The sequence below is a fragment of the Meleagris gallopavo genome, chromosome 1 (assembly GCF_905368555.1).
Source record: "Meleagris gallopavo chromosome 1, MGAL_WU_HG_1.1, whole genome shotgun sequence".
Classification (NCBI taxonomy): Eukaryota; Metazoa; Chordata; class Aves; order Galliformes; family Phasianidae; genus Meleagris; species Meleagris gallopavo.
In genome coordinates this window covers 89829582-89840799 of record NC_139404.1, presented here as the reverse complement: position 1 = coordinate 89840799, position 11218 = coordinate 89829582, and positions in this window count along the sequence as shown.

Here is an 11218-nt window from a genome sequence, read left to right as displayed (position 1 = left end):
ACTGAAAAGAGACTGGCCTCACCGCTATGGCCGCCACACCTCAGATATTTATAAACCTGGATCAGGTCCCCTCTCAGTCTTCTTTTCTCAAGGCTAAACAGACCCAGTTCACTCAGCCTTTCTTCATAGGGGAGATGCTCCAGGCCCTTCACCATCTTTGTGGCCCTCCGCTGGACCCCCTCCAAGAGATCCTTGTCTTTTTTGTACTGGGGAGCCCAGAACTGGACACAGTACTCCAGATGAGGCCTTACCAGGGCAGAGTAGAGGGGGAGGATCACCTCCCTTGACCTGCTGGACACGCTCTTCTTAATGCACCCCAGAATGCCAGGGTAATCAGGTAGTGGGGGTAAGTGTGTGTTAGAAGGAAGTTTCATCTCCTCCTTGTTTTATACCAAAATAAGTCTGTATATAGAACTAGTTCTAAGTTCAATAGAGATGAGAATAGCAAAGGCGTTTCTGGAGCCAAATCTAAAATGAAATATTCATTTTTTTGTTGCACCCCAAGTAAGAAAACTCTTCCCCTGTAAAATATGCAACATGTAATAGATATTGGACATATGACATTCATTTTCTATTAATATACATATAATTCTGTGGATCTTATATTGCACACATATGACATTGTGAAATGAAGGGTTAATTGTCCTTTTAAGGCTATATTCTGATTATTTTGTATGGGCTCTATTTCTTTGAGAATCCCTGTCTCTTACCTTGGTATTACTTACATAATACCACTGTAAAGAGAGTGAACTATAATGCAAAATCTTAATAGCAAATTAAAATCTTTAAAAATTCAGCTAGATAGTGTTTCTTAAGCAGGGGAGAGTGCTGTTGTTTGAAGCTTTTAAGGTATATAGTATTTCCTAACACTGTTAACTGTATATGCATTTTGAAAAAGTGTACATGAGAGCATAAGTGCTCAGTGGTAAGCACAGGAGAGGCCACTATAATTAAGCATTCTTTTGCTGCAGAAAAAAACACAACACCCTGAAGCATCTCAAGTGTTAGAACATATTGCTGGTCCATCTTTATTAGTACACCACCCTGTGTTAAGCAGCTGTTTTTTTTTTCTTTTTTCTTTTGCATGATCATGTATGACAGGCTTCACTGTGTATCATTATATTAATAACCTAAGGCAAAACAAACACCATTAACTCAAAAATAACACCAGTACTGTAACTTTTATTTGCTAATAAATATCTTAATAAACAGGCTTACCCCATCTGTAAGACCTGATAATGCCTCTTAGGAAATCATAGAAAAATAAAATACAATAATAATCAGTAACTTGTACTTTGTACAAAAATCTTATTATGTTGCTCAGCAGGTAGCTTTGCCAAACCCCATATTCTTTCTGCAAAGAGATGGCATATGTAATGCAATTCACCTTAAAAACACTCTAATGTTGAGAGCTGAGCATTCTATTACACTATTAACTCGTAGGCATGCCAGCACATGAGAATTTACATGGAACATTGTATTATCATAGGAATAGAATTAAAAAATGGTAACGCCACTTTTCAGAAAATAATAACTTCACTTCTAATGTAAATTCCCCTTGGGTCTGCAAAATCAGTATATTAAGGTTTTTATTTCATGGCTATTCCTGCAATACTATTATAAACCGGCTAAAAGACAGAAAGAAAAAATGTGCTTGGAGCACGTGTGGGAGATAAACTGCATGAAAAAAAGTTGTTCTGAACAGTGGGGCAGTCACAGTACCAGCTATGGAATGTTCAGTCTCTCAGAATTAGTAGACCTTGCCTGCTGTGTGCAATGCGACACAGGTTCAGACCGATGAAGATACAACTCAGAGGCACAGTGCCAAAGTTGCTTTTCTGTGAGATGGATGGTGAAGATTCACTTACAGGTAGTCATCATTATTCAAATATATCTTTGTGAGAAGAAAAAAAGCAGCTGAAAAACAACTGTGATCTGGGGTCTTTAAAGAAAGAGTGGTTTCTGGAGGATACTGATAAGGATATGAGATCTGAGCTGAGGTCATGGTTTGTCTGTAAAATGGTTTGCAAGTATGATTACACTGTTAGTTCTGAAGCCATCTACCTTTAAAGTTTTGACGTGGCTGCTTAAATATACGTGTCCGTCATCAAATAGTTATTCATATATACACATACATTGATACATTTTATGGCTATGCTAGAAGAGCAGACTATGAAAAGCAGTCATATTCAGTTGTGTACAATCTAATTTCACAGAAGAGATCAAAACTCCTTTAATTGATATACGTTTAAAACCAACACAGAGAAATAGAAGCTATCCTGAGGAGACATGCTAACCACATTGTGTCCCAAGAGAAATGAAAGCTAATTTGTGGAAGGTAAGCAAATATTTTTCTCATGGTTTCTTTTTTTTTTTTTTTCTTCTTTTCTTGCAAATGAAATAATAATAATAAAAAAAAGATGAGAAAGCAAAAACAGTTGACAACAAAAGTTGATCAATGAAGTTTGATTTGCTAGAAAACAAACAATTGCCATTCAGTAAATATGGTTTCATGTGATCTTTTTTAAGCCTTTTTTTTCCTTGTTAAATTGCAGAAGCAATCCTGTGGAGTGCAGAGTACTTGCTGTTGTTACTGAAGTCTGTAGGAATTGTACTGCATCAAACAAGAGCAAGCCTCTTTTGTCAGTCTTCGGGTTTTCAATCGTGGCAGCACCATGTATGATGTAACTGATACCATAAGGGAATTTTGACATTGCAACCATGGCTCTAGGTAAGAATAACATATACTGAAATACTGGTTTTCTTGAAATATGGAATTAATGAAAGAGTCCAGTAAATAGTATATGACTAGGAGGGCATTATTTATTTTATTTACTGCTGTGCCATTAATTAATGGGCAAATCTCAGACCTTACACTGCATTGCACTAGGAGTGTGAAACAGTGTTTGTTCGAAGAGGAAAATAGCGAGAACTGCTATCACGAAGAGAAGATCATATTGTATAATGCTGTGTGTTAAAGAAGAAAAGAGAGACAAATCCTACAGATAAAAGTTGTATTCTTTGTTGAATTGGAGAAGGTGGTTTTATTCTGGATTTAAACCCAGAACTTTGGGAAAATACCTAAGAAAGAAAACCATTTCTTTTACAATTCTGTTAGATTAGTAGGTTTGTTTTACTTTCTCCAAACTCAGTGATGGTAACTCATTCCAGATAAAACAGCAGTGCAGCAAGTGTGTTTTGTACCTTGTTTGTACCACACTGAAGGTAACCACAATCTTTTTTAACACATTCCTGAGGTAGCAGCATTGTCTTTTAAGATCAGTGCACTCTTTCCCCTTATTAAAGCAGGCCATCCATTCCATACAAATCTTTGGAAACCCTTGGTCCAAAACCTTACTGCAGTCCATTGATAGCCACTTATGGATTTAAGTGATTTTGGATCATGCCTCAAATGATCAAGCTAATCTCAACCTGGAACTTTGAAGAAAGAAATTAAAACTCGCATAACGTTTTAATAATACATTTGAATGACAAGACAGCACGCATATACTGATAAATGCTGGTTTTCCAACAACTGTGACAGTAGTAAAATGCAGAAAGGGATAATTTATTAGGAAAGCTGAATCCAACAACAGTCTCTGTAAGATAGGGCCTCATCTTACTGACACTGAAGGCAGTATCAAACTCCTAAGCCACAACAGAACAGTGCCTATGAAACAATGAAACTAATTCCTCACACAATTACCTAATTATCTCTGGAACTAATAATAATAAAAAAAAAATTATCAAAATCTTTCATCAGAATGTGAAAATAGTAGGTAATCTACAGTAGAACCTTCTCAAGACAAAAATGTAATTGTGAAGTTGTCATTCAGTAACTAAGAGAATCTATAGATTTGAAACACTGGCTGCAATTTTTGTCTTTTTCATCTAATCTTATATAGTGCTTAATGAGATGGTGATGTAAGTTGTATGAATCAAAGAATTCAGCCTGCTAAAAGATATTCTTGCTTTATTTTTTCTTTTTTGCTTCTCACTGTCACGTGGAACTTAGTCTGGAAGAAATTGAAAATTTGATTTGTAAGCCACACTTAACTAGACAGCTCTCCTTTTACTGTTTTTTTTAGGCTCTTCTCAAAAAAGCCAATATGCAACAAGAAGAGAAATTAGTCCTTCAGTTATATGTTAAGAAAATAAAACTGTGTCTACTGGAAGTTCTAATCTGAATTTCGACAACTGTACCTTTTTTCTTTCTCATAGACTGGACCCTGGAAAACCAGCAAGTAGATTTTTTTTTTTGTCACTGCTCTAGGGGACACTCAGAGCATTATGCTGAGCTGATACTATGAAAATATTCCCTTTATTGATTCAATGAGCAATTTTTCACAATGAGAAATAAATAATTGGATTTTAATGCAGATGTTCTCCAAGTTTGATTTTCCAGATTCTAGCGGTAAGGTTACTCTCCAAACAAGGCTCCAGCCATCACAAAGTTCACAATACAGACAGGTAAGATTTCTTCGAGATTTTGGATTATCATTCCTAGGGTTTTGCCTTATCTATGTGCTGCTTAGCAGTTCTTCACTGAGTTGTCAATAATGAGAAGTATTAGTATTTATGAAGCTGCAATCAGCTTTCATGTTAGAGATGAATGTTCCCCAAAACTTGTATGAAACAGGAGGTTTTCTCGTAATAACAATGAATATGGTGGACTCTCAAGGGAACCATATGTAGAACTGTATGTAAAAAGGACAAAATTACGTTATCTCATTCTTCCTTACAAATATACTGTAAGGGCTTGGATTTGCAAGCATTTTGTGCCTAACTCTACTCATGTAAATAGTTCAATTTCTTGTCAGCCCCTTTATCTGAATTAAACCACACAAGCACTGAACACTTTACATATTCAGGTGCTTCTGAACATGGTACAGTACATACGTTATTTCTGGGACACAAGTATAGTTGCCAGCTAGTGAAGTACTTGGATACTGAGACATAGTTGAAATTTTGGAACATGAACAAAGCAGAACAGGTGAAAGCTTGAAATGCTTTTGAGATTGATCTTATTAATATACTTTTCCACATCTTCAGTGCCATGACTTAGCCTTATTAATTTCGGTTTAATTAGACAGGTATGAAAAATCAGATAATATGTTAACCCCTTGTGGAAGAGAGATGTACTTATGAAATCTCCTGTGTGAAAGGAAAGTAGGAAATACTGATGTAAAATATTCAAAGAAACATGCACACAAATAGATTTCACGATGTGAACTGGTGTTATTTCTGGTATATATAAAATATGGAAATTTATTTTAACCTACTCATTTTTAGCCTTCTGTTCTTACATTCATCTTTTTTTGTTTTTCCTTTCTAAAATTCAACATATCTTTTTATAGTATATACTGGCAAATCACTACTCACATTCCCTTGAATTTGTCCCCCATTTTAACCTCAAAAGAGTCTATAAAAGACTATTTAAAAGAAAATCATGTATATACTGTTCATCTTTGGTGACTTCAGCAGAGGTACTCAAACTTTTTATAAGCATGGACTACACTGAACTAAAAAAGCTTTTTTTCTTTTTTTTTTTTTTTTTCTGCCTGTGAAGGGAGGAAGAGAGAGGCTGTCATCCATTTCCAGACAACAAGCCAAGGAAGTTTGGGAAGTTCACAATTTTAAATGCCAGTGGAGAAGATCAACCCTATTACCATTATTGAGAGTCAGGTAGTTAATTTATGTACGCTTGAAAAATCTCAGGCATTATGATATACATTATATTTACAATTCTTTATATACACATCCACATATTTTTTATATCCATTATGTACTCAGTATGTCCTAGTCCATAATCTGAGGATCTATATACAACCATAGCATTCACAGATGAGCAATGCACAGTATATGATGGTAGAAGATATCTGTGGACTCTAAATATATGGAACTGTTTTTGTGCCGTTTCTTTTGTTTTTGTTAGAACTCCTTGGCATGATATGGAAAGTTTTCTTCTTTCACCTTATTCTAATCTTTTTAGATTTTTTTCCCCTTTTCAGTACTGATTCATTTGTCTCTCTGAGAGATTTCAAGATCACGGTAGTACTTGGTGTTAGCCCAACCTAACAGATCTCTCCCTTACTCTTTAAAAAAAATAGTACTATTAATAAAGAAAAAAAAAAAATTTTGCAATTTGCTCAGGAAAGATCAGTTACAGTTAGGGAGCAAGGGCATTCTGAAATAAACCTGTTAACACAATACAGTACTCTTCAACCATGCACAAATGCCATGATAAATGAAGTACTTCAATTTTTAATACTTTTCTTAGAAGATGCAATAGACCAAACTCTTTTCATTAATACTCTTTTGTTACTATAAAAGATGAATCTGCATTGAAAAAGAACTTCATGGAGCTCAGAATTAGGCTCAGTGTATTTATAAAAATGGAAAATGAATAGTGAGTCTTAAATTACAAAAAATCAAGTAGTACAGTTTGAATCCTGTGTCAGAATAAATCATCTTCTGACACAGAATGCTTTGTCCAGAGCAATTAAGTTACTCGAATTACTTGCTGACTGTGCTATTTCCAATTGTAAGATAGGTGATGCTGAGGTATTAAAGCATAGCATGCACCTAAGCTTTTATTGGACAGACATTATGCTGTTACTCACGTAATGTCAACATCAGCATTACACATGGGGTCCCCTCTTTTTCAAACGCTCAGCACAATGAATACATACAATCAGTGCACAAGATTAAGAACAGATGCCTGGATTTAGTATTAGATATGGAGGTTGGTGGCCACTGCAGCAGGTGGGTTGGAGCTTTATGAACCTTAAGGTCCCTTCCAACCCAAGCCATCCTATGCCACCATGCTTCCTTCTATGCTTCTGTAATCTGAGTTAGTCATTTTGTTTCAAGTGCTGGTTTGGCACATTTCCTCTCACCCAAAAGTTAATGATTACATCTGTCAAATTACATTTATCACTATGTGAATACTACAAGGGCCCTAATTTCCCCCTAATAGGTCTCAGGGTTCTGAGTTTCCATCAGGTGGGGATGGCTTGAGTTTCCATGTTAGACTGATGACTGACCCACTTGGCTACATGAATATCTAAGCTGCTTGTCAGTCAACTTGGGAAGCACTGTGGTTGACACATGATGGACAACTGTGTAGTGCACTTATTGACCAAGAGATGCTAACCCAGTTTTCCTGCCCAGCAGACAAAGGCCCTCATTAAAGCTGTCTTCTGAAGACTTGTACCCAGGTAGTGATAACAGTACAGATGGATTTGTTCTAGATGCATGACTACCAGGTCTGTTAGAAAAGCCTGCACATGGATATCACTTGTAAATAACAAGCTTGGAACTATTTCCTTATGTCCACATTTTAATCAATTTTTAGGGGGCTTTTATATCATGCAATCTTTATTTCATGAACTTTCAGTGAGTACTTTTAGTCATGAAACACTGTGCAATGTTGGCCAGATTTTTAAAAACTGCTTTCTAGATTTATTTGAATTTGTTAAATTTAATCAGTAACTGCACACTACGATATACAGGTTAACTAAATTACGTAATTTTCACCCGAAGAAAGTATTCCCTGCAATAAAGAAAGTTACTTGAATTTCACATTTATGCTTGTGGCTTGCACAGAATTGAGCTCGCATTTGAAAAATACCATGTTTGTTTGTTCTTGTTTTTAAATGAACAAAAATATAAACAGCCATAAAAGCAGCACACTTTCCTTTGTGCTGAATAAAATGGAAGAGTAGGGTTAGAAACATAACAAGAGCAAATCAAATGTTTCCAAAATTGACTAAATGTAAATTTGATCAGAACAACTATTATAAAAGTGTCATACTGCACCACCAAAACAAAAAACACAAACCATATAAACCCCCCAAAAATCCTGGATTTACAATGTTTTTAATAAACAGTCTCACTGAAATCCCTTCTTCTTTTCTTTCTGGTTACTCAAATTCTTATTCATATAAAAAATAGATCTGATTAATAAATGTTTTTATATTGTTATTATATATTATTTGAAAATATATTTTCAGTAGTGTGATAAATTTGGAAATTAACTTCCGTGAAATATATCCAGGTTGTGTTCATGTAACGTACAGCTTTGTGTACACGCTACCAAGAATGAATAAATGTGCAAGAGAGAATTTAGAAGTGCACAGTTATGGTCTGGTCTAGTTATGAGCAATTTTGAAACTCTATTAACAAATAACAGACTCATATCTCCTCAGTAATAAATTTAAACGTGAGAGCCTCCTTTCAAAGATGTCGTATTGATAGCCATAAAAGCAATGACTGACATACCAGGAAATGAAATAATAAAAGAAAATCAAGTCTTAAATTACTCTGTGATGTTGTTTTTTTAAAAAGGCTTCAAGTAGGTATGATTTTATTTCTCTAAGGGCACCCTTCCAAAACAAACAAACAAACAAACAAACAAAAAACAACAACAAAAAACACTCTAAAAACTCGGATTTGGAATTGGGGCAGAATTTATCAATCTGAGGTCAGTGGGACTACCCCATGCTGATAAAATTTGTAGCTAAAATAAAACTAGCACTGCTCTTCTTTAAACATGCTTATCAACTTGACGTCAGAACACTGGTGAATCCTTATCTTTTTCTTCAGTTAAATCTGTTGTTTTGTTGTTGTTGTTATTGTTTTTAACAGAAGAAAGAAAAAATTCTGCAGTTCACTACTTGTATCCCATTTAAATTAATGAAGTTATTCTAACATAAGGTAACAACAATGAATCAGGCCTAGCATGTCTTAACTCTGTGAACCAGCTGGAAGCCTAATCCTTTCTGAGTTGCTTTCTGCTTTTCTGCTTTTCCTTCTTTGCCACCAGCATACAACGGTAGCCTTTTTGAGAGTCAGGAAATACAATTTGATTTACAAGCTGTAAATTAAGCACTAAATATCATTGTGATTACATAACACAGTTAATTCATTTTGATATACAAATGTATTATAGTAATTACCCAAACGCGCGACTTAACTGAAGATTTGTAATCTTTAAGTATATTAAAATGCCGTGTAACTTAAGAATGTCCTCCAAACTCTATATAAATTAACAAAAACCCAGTTTACATGTGACATGCATGTAGATCTGCGTGTGACTTCTCCAGCTCGCAGACATGTGCTCGTGTCCCAGTTTCTAGCAGCACATATCTCATGCAAAAGTTTGGAAATGTAGCCCAGCACATCTGTGTAAGTTGTCTGAATAAAACATGAAAGCTGTAAATCTTACAGAGGTACATATATTATGTTAGGCCTTTGCAGCCATTTTTCTTGCATGTAAATATGGCTATTGAAGAGTTCTAAAAGTAATTATCTCTGATATTGTTTCGGAATTTGTACTAAATGAAGATCTGGCCCCCACAGAAACCAGAACTCCATGTCAGCAGAGCATGCTTTTCACTTCTAAAAGCAGTTAGAAGTAGACTCAAGGCAACATATTATTACACTGCTGTCCTATGTCTCCTTTTCTGCCTATGTATAATAAAACTGAACACCACAGAGCGTAACTTCCAGCATAGTTTGTGGCTGTACCACTATCTTCTATTGGATGATGCTACAGTCGATCTGTTCCAGCACCCCACCGACGATTGACCCTCTAAGTCTACTACCACTGGTGGAAATGACAGTTCAAGTTGTGGAGGCCTACATTTTTGGAACAGAAAACTTTCTGAAGTCTATGTGACCACAGTATAGCGGACAACCATGTTTTACATGTAGTTATGGAAACATTACATCCAGTCTTCTGGTGACAACTTACCATGGAATAGAGGCAAATGCTGACTATTAAAATAAAATAAAAAATATAGGGCTGAATAAATAAATAAAAAAACCCTTATCTAACATTTAAAGCATAAAAAGTGTCGAGTGCTAATGTAATTCAGAATTCAAGGACCTGAAGATTTCAGCCAGATTTCTCTCACTATCCTCCCAATTCCAACACAATGAAAACTCACTACATAAAATCATCAGTCATTTTTGCAAACAATGCTTACATTTTGAGGCACCGGCTTACCAGCATTTAAACTATTATAAAGTAATATAACCATAGGACCCATACATTTTGATTTAATTAGAAGATAAAATAAATATTTATGTGAAACTTCTTGATTGCACATTTGGTATTGGAAGTTACATGGTCACAGAACATGAAAGAAGTCAAATACGTTTTGATCTACCAGCCAACTCTAAATACATCGATAAAGAAGCCACACCAGGCCAAATGGATTACTACTTTCCAGTAAGTTTGTGAAAGTTTCCCAAATACTGTTATACAAAGTTACACATCCATGCTGAGTTGCTGAGTTATTATTCATCAATGTGTAGCAAGTCTTGCAGTAGGTCAGGATTTTATTGGCAGATAACTGACAGAGGAACTATGCAGTGCGATTAAAAATTCCAGTTTGGAAGCATTAACGTAGAAGTACTTTTGGAGTCTAACCAGGAGACTGCAGTTCTTGAAGTTGAGAAAAGCAGAAGGAAGAATGAGAATATTTTCCATTTTAGAAATGCTGAGGCACAAAACACAGTTGATTCTAGTACTTTCATACATGAAATCCTTTCTCCTGTATGTGCATCATGTGTAACCGCAAAGTCTGTAAACTGCTGACTATTCGTCTCTGGTGTCCAATGAGTACAACTCCAATTCTTCTAATGTCACTGCAAGATAAAAAGTTTCATCATGGATACAAGTATAGTAAGAACTCTAGCACACAAAAGCATATAAATATATGATGAATTTCTCTGCTTAAGGACAGTTTACTTTCACAAGTTGAACATATGTGAGTGCTGCAGGCATTTGAGTTTTCTGCATCTGTCAATTCCAAATTTTGAAAAAGAAGTGCCATTCGAGAAAAAAATACCATGTAGTTAGAGTACTGCCATTTGTTCTGAAAGTAACAATCTAAAACAGTCTAATAATTTTTAGATCTTGAGAAAGCACCTTAAAAGTGTGCTCTAATAGCCATTTGTTAATAATATGTTAGCAGCAAATGTTCCACTCATACTTGCACAGGACCAAGGCTGGTATACTTACTCTTACAGTCCTGAGGTTGAAGGAACTGAAGCTATGCTTCTGATCATCTGGGGAATGGTGGTGTTTGGCAGTTCTCTAAACATCACTAACCACAATACACTGAGAAAGATCACAGAGGTGGCAAGGACAGGAAGCTTCAATATCATTCTGTCAATTGTACAAACCCCACAATAGGACATGGCATTG